The 19982-nt window shown below is 39.2% G+C and overlaps 1 long non-coding RNA gene across 1 annotated transcript; it reads left to right on the top strand.

The window, feature by feature from the left end:
* Positions 1-2849: 2849 nt before the first annotated feature.
* On the top strand, positions 2850-5758 carry LOC117295495. Its single transcript, XR_004519687.1, has 4 exons — positions 2850-3009; positions 4187-4278; positions 5017-5085; positions 5729-5758. It is a non-coding gene; the product is annotated as an uncharacterized LOC117295495 (long non-coding RNA).
* Positions 5759-19982: the final 14224 nt, after the last annotated feature.

The following is a 19982-nucleotide window of genomic DNA, read 5'->3' as shown; positions in this document are numbered from 1 at the left end:
TTGTTTTAAATAGCGAGGTTTCGTAGCCGAGGTTGAACTCCTCTGTAGTACACAACGGAAGACTGTAGAGGATGGCTTGGGCTGTGAAGTTTGGGTAGCGGCCTGTGACCGGTCTTTTCCCCTCAACATTTTCTTTCATTCTATGTGTTTAAAAAGGTGTGATGCGTTTTGATAACAATTAGGCCCAATGTGAAGTCTAAAATGGTTGTTATCAATGCTATTATCTGCACCAATCTGAATTCAGCAATGATCGCGCTGATTATGTGTAATAATACATAATATTTAGCTAATTGTATTTCTTTTTGTATAGTATCCCGCACCACCAACCGCCCTCCCCCCAACACACAAGAAACAAAGCCCATAAACGTAATTTTGTTTTATACATTTCCATCCTCCCTTGTTCTGCAGTGCGGAGATGTTACAGCGATTTTGACTGCCCATCTCTCAGGTGTGGCAACGGTATTTGCTGGTAGATGACACGTTGGAACGGCACGACACCATTGGCAACATGTATACCGCATAACCTACGTATTACAAACCATTTAGGCATATCCTTAAGATTTAAATACTTCTTGACTATAAACAAATTTGCAACTAACGAAAACATCAGTTGGAAAAGTACATTAGGCTAGGTATTGTAAGTTCCTAATTTGATTTTAGGTGCTTTTTATATAAAAGATGATACTTCTGTCACATTGAATTAAAAAACGGAAACGGGTTGTTGAAATGCCCTTTCGACACGCGAGAGTTTTCTTCTGTTGAAGTCACTTTGGGATAGCGGCTCGACGAAGCTGTCCCAGACACGCAGGCCTTGACAAAAGACTATATACCTTCGGATTGCCTTTAATTTCAAGCGCCCAATCTGAAATCAACAAGTCCTTTTAATGGCGGGTATTCTTCTGGATGCTATGTCATTTTCATGAGCCCTATTAGTACTGGGTGTAGTCTACACTGCAAAACCGAGGTGTTAAATTAACACAATTATAGGTGTTGTAACAGATAGATACAAACAAAATAAACAAAATAAACTGGGTGTAGTCTATACACTGCAAAACCGAGGTGTTAAATTAACACAATTATAGGTGTTGTAACAGATAGATACAAACAAAATAAACAAAATAAACTGGGTGTAGTCTATACACTGCAAAACCGAGGTGTTAAATTAACACAATTATAGGTGTTGTAACAGATAGATACAAACAAAATAAACAAAATTTACACAAATTTGAAAGAACACAAATTTCTTTAAAGACGTTTGTGTTATTTTTGACACCCTTTAGTATGACGTGAATTTTGATTCTTTGTTCGGTATCTATGTGACAAACACCCATGGTGTCAATTTTAACACCCCAGTTAGTGTAGTGAATTTCTTGTATAGTCAAACTGCAGAGCAAAGTTGATGAATCCTTATTAAGGTTGGAAGCAAGTTTTTTTTTCAATAATTTATGGCCTCTCGCTTTTTTACAATCTTACAAACTTCCACAAGGAGGAATTTCACAATTAAATTGATTTTTGAACAATAAACCAGAGTGCAAGCACGACTTTTCTCTTATTACTGTTTCTTGACTAGAAAGGTATTTTGATGTGTGTGTTAGAATTGCCATCCTTAAAAATTTTCCAGATGTCTTTTAAATCGTGTTTGAATCGAATTAAGAAGAAGACAAAAAAAAGTTCGCCGTTGAAAAACACTACGATAGTGGCAATTTTGATGCACAGAAAAAAAAAATTGCAGCCTGAAAATCTGACGCAACACTTCGAGACTCGTAAACAACGCCAGAGAGAGTGGCCCTCGGCTTAGGTCAATCCCCGTCCAAAATCACAGTTCACCTACATTCATTTCACGTGGACGGGAATACGCAGTCAAACCATGCATACATTGTACAAGACAATAGTACATGCAATTACATGTACCGTATAGACCATGTGATCAAGAAGTGTGACCTTGTACATTATGTGGCCTTTCTGGCAGGCAAGATACTGCACTGGTCATATGGGAAAGTTGACATTTTGTGTCATAACAGTTATGAAAGTAAAAGCTGGACAGGTTTTGAGATGTGCCCCCTTTCATCATATCAAGATATGATAAGAATCAGACAGTGCAATCTCCATGAAACATAACATTTGATGTTTTCTCCCATTGAGCTGTGTACAAATCGTATCTGCAGGAAGTCCTGGCTCTGTGGCTCTTTTGTAAACATGTGATGTCACAGGTCACATCGTCTATATAATCACTGCACACAACATGCAGACGACCGAAAGAAGTTTCCTTATCAACTGTGTTTTTAAGAGTAACTATAAAGTAAATATGAATAGTAAACTTGCGGGTACAACCATAGGTACTTTTGAAGGAGTGCAGGTGGCTCTGAAAAGAGCCGGTTTTGGTCTCGACGTTTCGAACAGTATATACTCTGCTTGTCTTCAGGAGAAGTCTGTGTCTGTGAAAGCTGTGTTTTTGTTGGTCCGAGGTGATGTTTGCCAGGTGCACCCAAATCACCTCAGACCAATCAAAACACAGATATGGAAAGCTTACGTCACTGCACGTTTATCCAATGAAATCACTAGTTCTGAGCATTGATCTCCATTATAATGCACCATGGTGGTGCCGTGCCAGTACCAAAAAATCCAACCATTACAACAATGACGACAACAACAACAACAAATGCCACAAAATATTGAATGAACTACATTATTATTCGATCTGGTCTTTAAATAGTAAGATCTCACCATTGTATACTGCGACCTTTACTCGACTGCAAAAACACACTGTTCTGAACTGTTAAGGGGTGGGGCCTACGAAAAGGAACAATGTGAACTTTTGGATAACCCCTGGAGTATTAGAGAAGCATAATAGATCTTTGAAAAGGTAAGGAGGGTTGGCAATGGAAAGAGCTCAAATACACAGCTGCACTACCCCATGTCACCATTCTAGTTTTTTTAAAGCTCCGGTCTATGTACACCACTCTGATTGAAAAAGACTGCGGTTGTTCGAATTCTCTTGGAACTCAAATTGTAAGTACAGTCCCGATATGGGTATCTCGTTTCTTGCAAATGTCACCATGAACCTTTGTCTGAATTGCATTAGAACGTTCTTTCAGTTTTAAGGCCAAGTCCTAGAAATTACAAACACGTACGAGTTCCAAGCATCAAGCTAAATACAACTTCCTCTTGTTTCTTTTTCCAAACCTCGGTTTGAGCTCCCGTCTCCTGCATCGTTTGATGGATGTTGGAAGCAGATTTTAAAGGCACTGAACGACACGTCACGTTTGGTAATATTGTCAGCAGCATTCCGCACTTGGTATATCCTAACATGATGCATAAAATAAAAAATCCATGAAAAGTTTGACTCGATTGGTCATCGAAGTTGCAGGAGAGGATGAAAGAGAAAAAAACGTATAATAAAAGGTTTCAGCTGATGTAATTTATTTAAGTAAAGAAAAACCTCTTTCTCAAAATTCAGAGGGAGCCGTTTCTCACAATGTTTAATATCAACAGCTCTCCACGGCTCATTACCAAGTAAGTTTTAATGCTAGTAACCAATTATTTTGAGTAATTACCAAGAGTGTCCAGTGCATGCCGATTAAAATGCATTCTGTTCCAAACTTGGGTACCGAGTTCAAGCCGGAGTTGGAGCCCTGATCGAGGTTTGAGAAAATGACCCTGGTCTGTGCCTGACTAGCGGTTGATGCTTGGACATCCTTTGGCTTTTACTCGATGCTGGACTTTTTTGACTTTTCAGAACAAACATTGTATCCATTCACAGCATTGTCAAATTAATTGTTAAAAATAGATCATGTTGATGGGGCGAGTCAGTGATTTCGCAACAAGATAAAAACGTACAAACCACGTGTGAGAAACAAGGAGTTTTCCTTCAGAGAATAGCATTTAGAAACTCGATTGGGGTTGTGTTGGGCATATTATTGTGCTTTTTAGTCATACTAATGTGTTGCTATCAGTAATCAAGAGTTTAGTCCCACTTTTTATCCCATGGCCACTGGTATCCGGTATGTGAAGTTTTACATGGTGTTGGTAGACCTATTGGTGACGATAAGTAAGAGGACTTGTTTAATCTGAACTTTTGTGGTAAAACCGGGACAACCCCTATAATGCCTCATACACTATTTTGAAGTCGTGCATCTAGCCGAGTGTTTCATTATATTATTTTCCTCTTATTTATTTTTTATAAAAGTGATCTGTATCAGTGAAAAATGTAGACGTACATTGTATTGGCCCTGGTTGTGTGCGCACTGTGTGCCGTAGTGCAAGCTGATAATAATGAAGGTAAGTCGATCAATCCTCGGCCATTTTGTAGAGCGTCATCATTCTATTTAGAGGCGCTTAGCAAAGTTTATGGAAACTTAAGCCAACAGAGTGTAGGTTTGTGTTTTGTCTCAAGACACCCAAAGCGAATGATGCATTCATTTAGTGTCCACCATACCTCCAAAAGGTTAATTCTGAGGCGCTTCGCAAAAAGAGTTTATAGAATTTCATGTTGAGATGACAAGTGCAATTGTATTCAAATTGAATAATCAGATTCAAATAGATGAGTCTTTAGCTGGCTTTTGAAGGTCCGGTAGGGAGTCAAGTGTACGGAGCTGATTGGGAGATGATTCCACAGCTTTGGTGCACATGAATCCGTGAAGAGTACGATAGGCCCTTTTCGAAACCACGGCTTCTGTTCTGGGTTCGGCTCAGGCTAGCTTGTTTTGACAATTGCGCGTGCTCTGCGAACGTGCCCAGCTTCAGACGAGAGAACGGAGCCTGAAGCCGAAATTCGAAATTCGTGGATTCGAAAAAGGTTCATTGATCTTTGGTGTGACGTAATTTTCTGCTAAAAACAAATCCACCACGGATTTATATCTCTGCTGATGTAATGCGTTTTGATCTGTTTGACAAGATCTGCACATAACATAACTGATCCAGCAGACTCGCTATAAGATTACTTGCAATACAGTGTGACTGTAGTACTAAAAAAAGTCACTCAAAATTAAACCATGATCTGTTGTCGTTATTCAACAGAAGAAAGGGAACTTACGGAGAGTCTGAGAAATCTTCTCATGAGGTTGGAAACTCGGGAGTTGGAGCAAAGTAGGTCACATTATGTCCTCAATACCACCGACAGGAGCCCGTAGGCATGCCATTGCAATACCACAGGACAATAATATTATTTTGTGTTATTATGCCCAATACAACTGTAACACCCCTGGATGGAAAATTCCATTGACCTTTTACAAATTACAAAAAGTAAACCCTGGAAACGAAAAAAGGGCATACACAAATCATTGCCATGGGATAGTTTTTGATCTGTGCAACAATACACCATTCGTCATCAACTTATTGTAAAAGGTCATGAACGACAGATTGGTGAGAACCAGTGCGGATCACCGTTCCATTCCAATGGGCAGTCGGAACAAAATAAACTCCCACACCTTCAGGTTCTGATGGCTCTTTGACGAAAGCGATTACCTCGAGCCGTTTCTGGAACTTCAATAGTGAAGCAGACTAGAGCTGACACAATATGAAATGTTGATGAAAAAAATTGTTGTCAAAAGCACACAACTGAAAATAATTGTTCGTGTATACATCGAGAATACATCAGGCAATTTTGGTAATAGCTAAATCTGACTCCCTGTGTTTTGAACATGGAACAATGTCTGTCAGTTACTTAGTCTGGAAATCCTTACCATTTTGCATTTTCCTTTCAATTCTTCTTTTCTTTTCCTCTCCCTAGAACTGGAGGAGGCAATTGCGCCTGAGCAGATTAAGTTCGAAGACTCATTTGTTATAACAATATGAAAAGAGTTACCATGTTTACGAAGCCACTGCCCGGTCAGATTTGTCTTCAACCCAGGTTGAACTCCTCCGCACAACGGAGACTGGCGTACCAGAGGATGTTTGGTCTGGGCGTTAGTTTGGGCAGCGGCCTGTTGACCGGTCTTTTCCCCTTTGTTTTTGACCATTTTAAGGCCCAATGTACAGTTTAAATTGTTGTTATCAATGGTTCTTTAATGTGCATAATCCCTGACTAGAGTAATGATTGCGCTGACTCTGTGTGATAGGATGAGCTATCCTTTTGACAGCTCCATGGTGATTACATGTGCTGATCAGTTTTGCCGTAATTATTATTGCAGCGTCGTGTCGCGGTGATGACTCTCTATCCACATCAATTGCGGATGCGCACGTGCGAAGCTATTTGAATTGAATTGAATTGAATGGTTTATTAAAAATACATGGAATTTACAATCCTATTGTACAGCAACATATAAAATATTAAAATGTAAAATTGCACAAGAATTACCACAATACTACATAAACAATAACCTTAATGTAAGTTAAAAAAAAACAAAAAACAAACAAACAAACAAACAGTCAAACGCTAAAGCATGATTGGGTAGTGGACCCCCTCCCCAAATTAAAAGAGGCCAAATTGCACAGGAGATGCCAGAAAATCAAATAAAACAATAATAAACAATTAAGACAGTACATAGGGCTGGATGCATTGCAGTTATCTAATAAAATCACAGTTAAAATTATGGATAGCAATAGGTAAAAATGAGTTCTTGAACCTGTTAGTCTTAAGGCTTAGTTGACGGATTCTACCAGATTTGTTGTGAACAATCAGTGGGTAAAGGGGATGTGTGTTGTCAGACAAAATACAGTGGAACTTACTCATAAGTCTATTCTTAATTAATTCCTGAAGACCGTCATTATCTGAACCAATAATCCTACTGGCTTGTTTGGTAATGCGAACTAGTTTTTGCCTATTAAAAACTGAAAGTGAATTAAACCAAGTGATTGCACAAAAAGTCAACAAGGATAAAATAACCGGGCAACATTCCATGATCGGGCTTCTTTGTGTTCATTTTCTATGGCATTTTTGTCCACAAACTGCCAAGACTATACAATGCTCTTGAATGTAATAATTAGTTTGTAAAATTTGTTTCTCCTTATTTTGCTCTCACAGAGCGAGGCTGTTTCCACAATTCCGATTGCTCTTCTCGTCGCTGAGACACTTCCCGCAACCAATGCTGGTAGGTGACAAGTTGGAACGACACGACACCCTTGGCAAAATCTGGCTACGTAGTGTTTTTATATAATGTTTATTAAGGGGATGCGGCAGGAAACAGACGCGATAATAAGGGCCCCATACACGGCTAGCTTCAGTTTGGTCCACGCTATCAATAGGGAAATGTTTTAATTTCCTGCGGGGTTTTTCGGCTGAAGGGCTGCATGCCTGATTTATACCGCATAAATAACCTACGTTTTAAACATCAATTAGACAAAGACTCAAGTAATTCGTGACTTTAAACTTGTCGACTAAAGATACTCTGCACATACCTTGAACTTGAAATAAAAACATGTAGAAAACTACAAAAGTGTTCTAAATTCTTAATTCTAAGTTGAGTTTATAATAACTAGATGCTCAACAAGATGACATTTCATTCACGTTCAAAAAGTAACAGAGTATACTATTTCCTACGTTCTATGTTGTTATGTTTGGGGTTTCGGGTTTATTGTTGTATGCTAGTGGTTGCCGAATAGCCATTTTGAAAACCTCTCAAAGGAATGTGGGTAAGGTATTCCACATTTTTAGCTAGCCCTATATATCAGGGTACTAAGTAGGTGTAGTTTTCTTGTTAGAGTCAAATCCGTAGTCAATACCATAATCCATGTTTGCCTATAACCAACAAACTTTCACCAACATGTATCTCCCAGTAAAAGTTGTTTTTGTAATAAACCAGATTTCAAGCAACTTTTCTCTTCTAACCGTTTCTTGAATAAAAAAGGTACTATAAATGTGTTGAAGGCCCCCCCCCCCCCCCACCCACCACCACTCCTCACCTGAAAAGTCATGGCGGGTGCTCCTCACCACATTGCTTACGACAAACCTTTAATAGTAACCCAAAATTAGCAATAATTGCAGCAAATCTGGGAAAAAAATTTGAAAGAAGCTGATTTCAACTGATAATGGTAGGTATGGGTGTCAGTTACCACCCAAAAAAAGTAAGGACCAATTAGGGGTGGGGAAACCGTTTCCCCGGGGGGTAATTAAAACCCGGGGGTTAATTACCCAAAATTTACCCAAATTATGTTGTGTTTGGTATCAAATGAAAGGAAATTTAATTTTAAACCAAGTAGGTGATGTTTATTTTGTCATTTTATCATCCTGTGAAAAGTTACACTTGATTTAAGATGTGGCGCTTGCTAACACAGGATCAACAAGGTTATTACACAAATTCTAATGTAAAAACCTTAAAACTATTATTTTACAATACTTTGAATCCTAATATAGGGATACTATAAGTGCATAATAATCCCTTGGCCCAATTTCATAAAGCTGTTACTTGAAAATGAATACATGGTCGATTAAAAAGATGTCACTAACAAAAGAGGACAATAGTGTCCACGGTTCAGGTAAAGTTCACCAGTTGGAAAACGTGTACAAAACCAATGGTGGCTGTTGCAAAAAAGTTCTGGAGTATAAACATACGAGGGCAATAGGAGGTAAACGATTGCAGGCGTATGTGTCTCTGGTGTACTTATGATGTTTTTGTTGTACCACATTGGAACAGCGGATCCTGGGATTCTTTGTTCGTACTGGACCCCACAAGAGAATTCTTTAGAAAGGGAACAATAAAACAACATTGTAGCAGGACTTAAAACAATATTAGGACATCTAATTTTAAGAGCCTGTGAACAACACGTTTTTGATTGCGTGGCCTTAAAAGTGCTCGCACAACGACTTCATCAGAGTGTTCTGGAATAAAAATGGGTCACGGCGCCCTCTGTTGCCCAATCACATAACAAAATAAGTTTATTTCGGTTACTTTCTACTTCCTGTCAAAAATTGAAAAGAAATCGGAAGTTTAGTTGTCCGAAAATGTATTTGATTTCTTTTAAGAGGCTAAGAGAACTTTTAAGTATTTTTTGAGCATTGTGAATTATTAAGAAATTAAGCATTGTTTGCCATTGGCCATTGGAGTTGATTTTGTGATGCACCCTGGTGTGAAAAAAAACACTAGTCATAGCGCCCTCTAGTGGTATTCATCAATAATGTACAGTGTGCACTATAGATCTGTGAACTCTAATAATGAACATTCTCCTATTACTAATTTTTCAATTGTATCGTACAGTCTTCAATGTTTTTAATTTGGGGTGCATTTTACTATTCGTAATCACTAGAGTAAGAGAGCGAAACTCAACAAAAAGAAACATTTATTTGTGTGCTGTAGGGTGGGGTGAACTCCATGTCCGTTGTGCATTGCAAACGAATTTCAGCAATAATTGTATAAGCTTTTTCAGACTGGGGTTTATAGCCTACAAAATTTGGTTGCAAACGAGTGTCTACCTATACCCACAAACAACTCCATTAAATTCCTCGCAGCTAGCCAACAATCAACAAAATGCAACATCGCCTACCAGAAGTTCTTCAAGAAAGTGACATGACACCTACCACATTACAATACCATCGTAAAACAAGCTTACAATCCTCAGTATTCCAAACTGTATATCAGTCACAATGTGGCCAATCACAGTTAAACCTCCCTATACTTTCTTCATCCCCAACCTCTTCAATTCGCACATCTTATATAAATGTTATTGTGTACAATAAAATTAATTCATTTCATTTTCATGGGTGGTCACTTTGAGATGTCGCCAAAACTCCGGAGCGAATCATGTCCAAGCAGGAAGAATAACCCCATTACACAATGTGAGAAGCGTTACCGCGGTAACGCTTCATATTATTCAAATTTTGGGGACAGTGTTGATCTCCTTTTCCATATTAACCGTAGTGCTTTGAAGCGAAAAAAAAAACATTCAAAGCTGACGTACATGTACGCCCTACTTATCACCACGTAACTTTTTATTTCCATTTTTAAGAATAATTACCAAACGTTAACAGACCCTAAACCAATTTCCATGTGAGGCGATGGATGCCTGCTGCCGAGCTGATTTTTTGTGAGTTCAGTAATAGAGCATCCTTTGTCTATGGTTCAAATCAAACTCAGCGGGATAGAAAAGCACCGTCTGCAAGTCATCAAGTCCTGATTCCCTTTCCCTTCGCCAGTCTGTCTCTCACCCTCTCACCAAGTCAGGGAATATCATAAACACTTGGGCTCCTCAGGAAGCGACGGAATGAAATTGACCCGAAAGACGACTGATGGATTGTTGGCCCGGTCACGTAGTGTCCGTAGTGTGAAAATGATGAGGAGTACCACACCGAAGAGTCTTCTTGAGAGTCAAGATGATGGATGTATATAGGAAGACCGAATTGTCCTAATGTGACATGTAATTCGTCTTTAAAAAATCCACTGAAGCATTTCTTCAGAATGTGGGCTGATGCATCCGTCATAATATAAGCCACCTGGTGGTTGCTTCTAAACAGTTTCTTTCAAAACGAACTATTTTATTGATAATTGTCAAAATATTTTATATGTATATAATGTCTACCACCTAACATAGAGTTAACCTATCTATGTTTATGGGCGCTTTACAAAAGTATTACACCAACAACAAAACTATATCTATACCATTTACACCGGGTGTTTTTGTGCAGAGTTACAACAAAACACCAACAAACTATTATCCAAAGCACACACAAGGAATAAGAGTTTGTGGGAAACACCCCCAAAACGAGATAAGATTGGAACTAGATTCTAAAGAACCATGTGTTTATTCGTTTTTATTTGAAAGTAAACACAATTGTCGCAGTACACTATCATTTAAATGGCATTAGACAGTATTGGTTAATAACTCAAAATGATTGTTAATACTAGTAAACATGGAGCTGTTGATAGTGAACATTGTGAGAAACAGCCCGCTCTGAAGTTACGTTGTAGTTTTGTTTAAAGAAAGTCTCAGTCAAATACTATAGAAGACTTCAGGCCTGAAGCTTTTTATTATATAGCTATATAAAGCACTCAACTTTGGTGCAACAGGATGGTTTTTTCCCTATATTATTCTCTAGTAACTTCGATGACCAGATTATTTCTTTACAGATTTTTTAATGTTATGTATACGTTGGGATACACCAAGTGAAAATATTGGTCTTTGACAATATTAAATAAGGCTGGTGTTCTTACAGTCGTCATTGACGGCAGAATTCCAAGTCGATTCAGTCCTGCAGGAGGATTGGTGTGAAATGACACCTCTCCTTCATTTGGATTTTTAGCATTGCCAACATTGTTGTATTGACGTATCTAATTCACCCAAATTACTCCGGGGGAAATAGCATGAAGGAAGCAGATCCCAAGTGACTCTCCCAACCAAGCCTGGACAAGACTGTCCTCAAACTGTGACGACATCAATCGTGGCTATAGTAAAAAAAAATCTAAAATTGAAGTTGAGATGGGTGGGGAATACAAACTATTTCTCCTTCGAATTAATGTTAAAGAAAGGCAAGCACAAACTCTAACATAAAATGCAGCTTTGTGTGATAGAGAGAGGGGAAGAGAAGGGTATCCGTAACCGTATAAGGACAACTTTGGACGGTCCCTAAATGTCATACTTTTTGGCTAAAATGTTTACTCCCTTCGCACCAATTTGTGTGAAGGATCCGATACTATACTGCCCTTTTCAGACTGACAACTGCCGATGTCTAATATAGACTGAAGACGTTCCAGCCATAATTGGCAATAGAATAATGAGAGAGAAAAGGGAGAGGCAGAAACAATAATCAACGCCTCCGGTAAACTCCGCCCAACCAATTATCATTCTTAGTTTGGGCCTACTGGCCTGCTGTTATAAATAATGTAATTGGGATGCACGAGCCACCTGTCTAACCCATCGTTAACGTCTATAAACTGCTTCAATATTGGTCCAAAATCTAATTCTACATCTATGGTCTAAGCAAGGACGATTGCCCGATCTTCACCAAAGGAAGATGCAACACGGCTGGAAAGCTTTGATTGCATTCAGTGGACTATAATGCACAGTGTTTGTCAGAGACCAGAATAACATAGGAAAAAACACCCACACGTTGCAGTAAAATTTGTGTGCTTTCAGATGCCTTCTTATTCTATTTCGAGTGGTGTCCTTGGTCTATGATGTTACAGTTCAGATGCCTAATAAAAGGCTCAAGGTTTGAAGTCTTAAATCACTTAATATAGATATTACTTCTCACAATGTTTTCATTTACCAACAGCTCTCGATTATGTCCACACACAGGAAGAATAATTAATTTTTTTTTTTTTTTTGGGGGGGGGGAGGATAAAAAGTGATATCATTTCCAAGAACCGCAATACCTCAAAGTAAATAGTTTCTCAAGCTGCTGTACTTCCTACCACGTAAGTTTTGATTGCCTTCAATGTTCAAAGTCATTACCAAACGTACTACAGATCCTTTAAATTATTCGTCGAGCCTTTTTTTTTTACACAAACCAATTCCGTTATTTAGAACTTGTTCGTCGGAGCTGTCAACACCGACCAATTTTATTTTCCAACGCGACTGCTGGGAATTTCTGAATGTATATTTGTGTTTACACTATTGACTGGAAGGGGGGGGGGGGATGGATCTGCAACGATCTGGAGAAATTCTTTGTCCACATTTTGGCAGACAAAAATAAATAGTATTCATCACAGCAGCGTTAAATCATAAGACAAGTCTCTTGTCAATGCATGGTGTGCACATTTTTAGAAATAACCGCAATTTTGTTTTGGACCCTGTACATGAAAACACTTGAAATGGAAAACGAGAAAAAGAAGAACACAAGTTAAAAACAACAATAATAACATTGAGAAAAAAAAATATGAAAATAACATCAGAGGAAGAGAAAACAGACTATATTCAATTGATTTCATTCCAACAACTTATTTTCTTACCCCCCCCCCCCCCCCCCCCCCCCTCCCGTTATTCGGACCTGCATGATGCAGTAATTTGTACTCAAACATTTTTTATTTTAATATGGCCAACTGACCCCAGTTTCCTCCCCGGCAAATTATATTGACGGGAACACTACAGAGACAAATATTCGTGTGCCAAACTAAAACCGTAATATTTGTAGGCCTTCGACTTTTGTTGAGTAGTAAATACTTTTGTGGCGGTCATACAGTTAATAGATTGGGTAATTATGACACATTATCACAACTCGGGGTTCTTTTCTTAAGAGGACACTAAATTATTGAGTTTATGGTTTCGAGTGGGTCCTATTTGGCCTGGGAAGTGGGCGGATGCTGCATGACAACTTTGGCAGCAAGTCAGTTTGGGAAATTTAAAGCTTTGTGCGGGGTAGTTAGCAACGAAAGTAAACAAATTAAAAGAAAACTGAACGTAAGTTGTGCAACAATTTGTTGGAATAATTTTTTTAATAAAATGAGAAAATAACAATAAATGAGAAAATAACAATAATGTAACAGGTTTTTTTTTTAAGTTGTGACTTCATCTCAACTTTGACTCAATGAGAAACCCCAAAAACAAAAATCTTGTGTCATTTTGTTGATTAGTTGTTGAGATAAGGGTTAATGAACTTTTGACTAATTAGCATAACATGCTATGTTTGGACAGCAATATCTCCAATAGTAAAGAACATACAGAAATAAACTTTATATAATTTTGAAGCTCTATAAACTACCTTCACAAATATTGTGACCAAAATATGTCACCCGTGTTTTTTTAATTGAAGCCATCAATTACCCTAATCAAATGGCAACAAACTTGTTGATCATTATACCTGTTCCAACAGACATCTTGACCAAATGCGAACATAGTTTATTGAAGGAGTACAAAAATAAATAAAAAACATGTAGACCTAACGTATCATTTTTCTGTGAGATGCCATAAGAAGGTTTCACAATGCAGAAAATATTATGCCTTACTCAGTTGCAATTCAAATTGTTTTCAACTTGGTTGATTAATTTGAGTATGTCCTTGCACAATTTCTCAATGTTGTTGGTCTCTGGACGTGTAAAGTCATAGGTATTCATTCTGGTGACGATTGTCGATTCTGTATCATCTCGCAGGAAATGAAATAAAACGGCTTGCTGTGCATTTAGAATCAAGCCTGCCACCTCTTTTTGCTTTGTTAAATCCGTGCAACAGTGATAAAAAAGTTGCTTTTTGCTTCGCTCAGAAATATCCCCAAAACCACTTTTCCGAGATGCTATCAATAACATGTTGCCATCTATCAATTGACACGTTCCGTCCGGCACAAAAGTGTGGCTGTCAACAATGTCTGGACAATTATAACCAGTAGGACATGTTTTGAAGTATTCATCACTTGACTCCTGTGGAGGCGAGGGCGTTTGGTCATCTTCGAGTCAATTTCCTGAATCTGAAATCCTACTAGATGGGCATTATCATCACTCCTTGAACTACCGCTGATGTTTCTTACATCGTAAATGGGAGCAGGGCTATTGTGAATCCCTAGCAGATCCTCTATAAGTGACTCTACATCCTGCCTTCCTGCAGCATTCGAGAACAGCTTTAGGAATCCATATTTAAACCTTCTCATCTGTACATCTGCTTGTAGGCGGTCTGTGGTGAGCTTTGAAAAATCTCACTCTTAGCTGGCGTCTGGACTTGGCGTCTCTGTGACCTATATCTTTAGCTTTGAGTGGGTCATAGAAATAGAACCCAGAGAATGCTGGCCGTTCTATCTGTGGGTTCAACAGCGCCCTCTCTTGATGTTTTGCTATGCGATAAACCTGTGATAAAATTGAAAGGAATGGAAGTCACTTATCTGCTAATCATGACCTTTATCTTTGATGAGTAAAACGTACTAAGATTCGTCGTAGTATAAGAAAAAGTGTGGGAAATTACCTTATTGATTAACCTCGGCTCACTGGTGTGTAGTGAGCTTGTTGTAGGCCTACTCGTACTCCGTGTAGTGGCACAGACGCCGCCATCTTCAAGCGGCGGTGCTCTCGCGAGATCACTGCTCTCGCGCGAACTGCTGGTTGACCGACTCCTCTTCTCTTGTGGGTGCGGTCGTTTAGCTGCCCTGGGTCTACCCCGGTGTGTGGCGGTTTTTTTTTCCAGGACGAACGTGGGTAATTATCTGCACACGTTCGTCCTAAAAAGAAAAAAACCAACACGACGGGGTCAACCCGGGGAAGCTAAACGAACGCACCAATTGTCTGTTAATGATAGCGATTAGTTCCGAATCTCCCGCGATTCCCGCGGTATTCTCGCGAGACTGCTGGCCCCGCGAGACTGCTGTTTACGACTCCTGTAAGTCGGCTGCTCCAGTTCAGTCTAAAAAGTTATATTTCAGGCCTAGATCTAGTGAGCTATCTCAAAAAATGCTGATATGACCCCATCCCCATGTGCACTTTTTGTGAAATGTATTTTACATAAATGAATTTTTACCCTAATGGCTGTTTTGTCCGTTTCCCCCTATAAGGCACGGGTGGAAACTGACCATGGGGCCTAATATATATTTATGTACATTTTCAGGTTTATGCTTCACATGCGACAGATATCTCAATTTGTGTCTTGTTTTTATCAGATTTACTGTTTTCATTGTTTTTTTCTTTCTTCAAAACCCCCTTTGAAATTATTACGTTATCAATCGGTGGAATGTCGTGGAAATTTAAAGTACTCAATAAATTTATGTCAGCTTTTGTGATCGTGTCCCCCGATTTGCTCACTTCAAGCCATGTGGCACATTGTTCAGGCGTAGATTATTGGGGCGGGTCGCACTGGGAGTGCGACAAGAAGTACAAGCCTCCCAGAGGATCTGCGGTAAAGGCCCGGTGAAAAACTCCATATTGACGGGGCTTGGTATTTTCTCTGTTTGGTTTAACCATGGTGTTTAATACGATATTCCAATCGACCATCGTTTATTTGTCTTACCCGGTTTCGCACCACTCCATCATGTTCAGGTCGCAGCTGCAAAACTAGACTTGTGAACAAGTCGGTGCGTAAGTTTCCGCGATGGAATACCTCTCACTGCTGGCTGCCACCGCGCGAGAGCAATAGTCTCGCGGGGCCAGCAGTGCTGCAAACGATACTAAACGACTTGTCCCCAAGTCTACTGCAAGCCCGGCGTACTCTTGAAGAATTCGAACACGGCCGTTTTAGGCATCAGGGTTATAAGAGCGTCCAGTATGTGGATTCCATTACAATACAAATATTTAAAATGTTCCAGAGAGGAGGGATGGGTGCATCATAATTTTTTTGAGAACAACAATCTTTGGAAATAAACGCAACTTTGAGTTTTTGAGAAACTAGCGGCATGAGTAGATCCCTTCTACTTATACAAAATGTCCATGAGACGGATGGCCTATCCCGGGCATAAAGGCTATAACCAGAATTCCATAGGTAAGATGCAGAAGAAAAGATGGGATGGGGGTGAATATTGTGAGAGGCATTGTTAAGTCATAAGCTATAGTAAAATGTTTAAACTAATCAACATTGGGGGACCATGCAGCGTCATAAAGCTGACTGACTGGCACTGAACATGTCATATCACTGCAACTTTGGCCTTATTTTGCATGTAGGATTGTGCAATAAGATTTTCCTGTTTAAGATCAGAGTGTTTTAAATTGCGTTGAAGAAGTCGAATAGACCTAGAGTAACGAAACCTGCCAAATTCATATTCACAAAAGAAACAAACGAAAACTCAATAATATTGCAAAGTGTACTTCGGTATCCATCAATATTAGCAGAGTGTTATACACTGCGATATCCGACCCTGTTGTTTTGAACTACTCTGTGCCACAGGGGTCGGTACTCGGCCCGCAGTGGTTTACGCTGTACACTTCACCGATTCGTGACATCATCCTCAAATTTAATCTGAATTACGAGTGACGACACTCAGCTAAACATCACGTTTAAATCTTCTCAAGAAAACGCCAATGCATCTATTGCAAGACTTGAGAAATGCATCCAAGAGATTCGACGTTGGACACAACAAAACTTCCTGAAGTTAAATGATGATAAGACAGAGTTCCTTTTATTTGGGTCACGTCAACAGTTAACTAAGGTTTCAGTGCCATACATCTCCATCGGTGGTTCTCGGATAGCTCCCTCGCTGAAAGCTCGGAACTTGGGGTTATTTTTGATTCATCGATGACACTTCAGCCACACATCAACAATATTGTTCGTTTATCAGCATATCACATCAGGAATATAGGTAAGATTCGCAAGTACTTGGACAAAAGTGCCACTGAAAAGGTCATTCACGCATTTGTTACTTCTCGTCTTGACAACGGCAATGCTCTTCTCTACAGTCTTCCTAACAACCAGATTTCCCGACTTCAACGGCTCCAAAATACTGCTGCCCGCATTGTGATACTGTCTAGAAAATCCTGTTCTATCACCCCATTCTGAAACAACTACACTGGCTCCCTATCTCTCAACGAATCATCTTCAAGCTGATGCTCATTGTCCACAAAGCTCTAAATGGCAAGGCTCCCCACTATATTTCTGAACTGCTACAAGTTTACACTCCATCAAGGAATCTTCGATCAAGTTCCATGCTTCTCCTCATTGAACCCAAGTCTCGACACTCATGGGGTGACAGGTCTTTTTCTTCAGCCTCGCCACGCATCTGGAACTCTCTACCACTTAATCTTCGATCTTGTGTTTGTACCGCAAAATTCAAGTCTATCCTCAAAACTTATCTTATGTCACAGGTTTTCAATGACTAATTTTGTTGTGTCTGTTTTTCTTTGTGTTGTGTTTTGTTTTTGTTTTGTTTTTGGTTTTACTGCGCCTTGAACACCCAGCAGGGTGGATATGTGCGCATTTCAAGTCTTTTTATTATTATTATTATTATTATTATGATACTAAATCCGATCGCAAGATACAAACAAGAAGGGGTGGGGTTACAAGGTGTATTTTGAAAAGATGAAGGAACTACATTTCCTAGATGGGATTTTTTTCCCTTTCCCCCCCCCCCCAAATATTATCCGCACATTACCACATTAGGGCCAATGTAGTGTTGACGCCCCAGGCAATTCCACACCTGGTTTTAAAGTGCGTACACACACCAGGATCAAAAGGAGGGAAAAAATCAACAGTTTTTTACCCCCACAGTCTGGTGAACCGCCAAATGTGGCCGGCTTGTTTGATAGTCCAAGGAATACGGGCAAGTTGAGACCACTCGAGACTATAATTTTGTTATTTCTAGGCCACTTTGCCTGAGGCTACGGTATGGGTAACTGCATGTGGTAGGTATAAACACAAACGGCGTGAATCATTTATATATTAAAAGGAGAGCTCTCAAGTTCAACGTGGTGTTGAATCTCGGCCTGAATTCCAGCGAGCTTTCTGCACAGCGATATGAAATTACACGGATCCATTTCATGGGTTGATAATTACTTACTCGTTATAATATACGTGAACACTCATGGCTGACCCAAATGACCCTTTTTGCTAAATAGACCCTTTGAGTTTTTAGCTGCGGGTTCTTTACTTAACCTCGATATGTGTCTGTGGGTGTTTATATGTTTTCTTATTTTTTAGAAGACGGATCCAATGTCTTGACAGGTTTTGAGTCAGATTTTGTGCGACTCCTTGAGGCAGTTTATATAAAAGCAAAACAGCTACACGAAGGTGAACTTTGTGCTATTGTTATTCATCACACAATCCAAACCAGCAAGGATTTTTCTTTTGACATGTATGATTTTTTTTGGCAGTGGACACTATTGGTAATTGTCAAAGACTAGCCTGCACAGTTGGTGTATCTCAACATATGCATACAATAACAAACCTGTGAAAATTTGAGCTCAATCGGTCATCGAACTTGCGAGATAATAATGAAAGAAAAAAACACCCTTGTCACATGAAGTTGTGTGTGTTTAGATGGTTGATTTCGAGAAAACTTGAGGGCTCGAAATCAAATTCATGGAAAATTACTTCTTTCTCGAAAACTATGGCACTTCAGAGGGAGCCGTTTCTCACAGTGTTTTATACTATCAACCTCTCCCCATTGCTCGTAATCAAGAAAGGTTTTATGATAATAATTAGTTTTAGTAATTACCAATAGTGTCCACTGCCTTTAACATAAACTGAACACATTATTTGAGTCTAATTATACAGCCGGTTCGACTACAGCCATATACCGTCATTTATAAAGCTCAAGCACAAAGGTTTCAACAAGTTCTGTCTCCCCCAAGTTCTAGAAGATTTATGTTGGTGTCTGTATTGTTTGTGACTGAAAGCTCACAGGAAACAAACCCTGTTCATTGTGTTTCTCGAGTCTATTTACACCTGTCTGAATTGAGTTTCTTCCAGTGAAGCAATCGTGCAAACTTCTTGTTTGGATTTAGTGTAACATCAGCAGAATTCCAACTTATAAAAAGCAGTTACTGTTTCGACCACAGATACGGTGCCATCCCGAACAAGCCTCGATATTCTAATGACTATAGTGTCGGCTAGACATGTTGACAAAATGCAAGCTGGCATTTCTGGAAAACAAACGTTCACATTAAACCACACAAAACGGCATTTTCTTTATTCGTTTTGGCAAGCATCTGCTTGGCGGCAAAAATGTTACAGGACCTCGTGGCGACCAGACGAGACTGGATTTAGCGCCATTGGGCAGAGGGTCATATCGATCGCAGTGGAACAAAGCTTCCTTTCGCATTAATTTTTCATTTTCTTGGGATAATGGTTTCTTTCTTTTTTTGTAAACTGTTTCTGAAAAACGCTCATCTGTAGAATCTTGCTTGAGGCAGCTACACCTTCCCCAAATCTTACAATTAAAGTGAGTAGTTCAACACTCAATGACTTATATTTAGGTAATAAAATCCCTTTCTTTCAAACCGTAACTAAGCTAGCTCTGTAGAGATAAAGTGACCTACATTTACCAGAATAACACTCAGTATGGAAAATCTTTTAGGAAAAACCTGTCACTTTGAAACCTCATTTTGTAAAACTGTTATCTCTTGTCCAAAGGTGAACACAATTAGTTTCAGACGAATAAAACTTAGTCCTACATTCTCCAAGAGAGACTTTACTTGTGATTATTCGTTTTAGGCTTCTACACTAAACTGTGCAAGTTTGTACCAATTAATCTAACAATCAAATTGATGTTCCTG

Source organism: Asterias rubens, chromosome 1 (assembly GCF_902459465.1).
Source record: "Asterias rubens chromosome 1, eAstRub1.3, whole genome shotgun sequence".
Taxonomy (NCBI): Eukaryota; Metazoa; Echinodermata; class Asteroidea; order Forcipulatida; family Asteriidae; genus Asterias; species Asterias rubens.
This window is presented reverse-complemented; position numbering and strand designations above follow the sequence as displayed.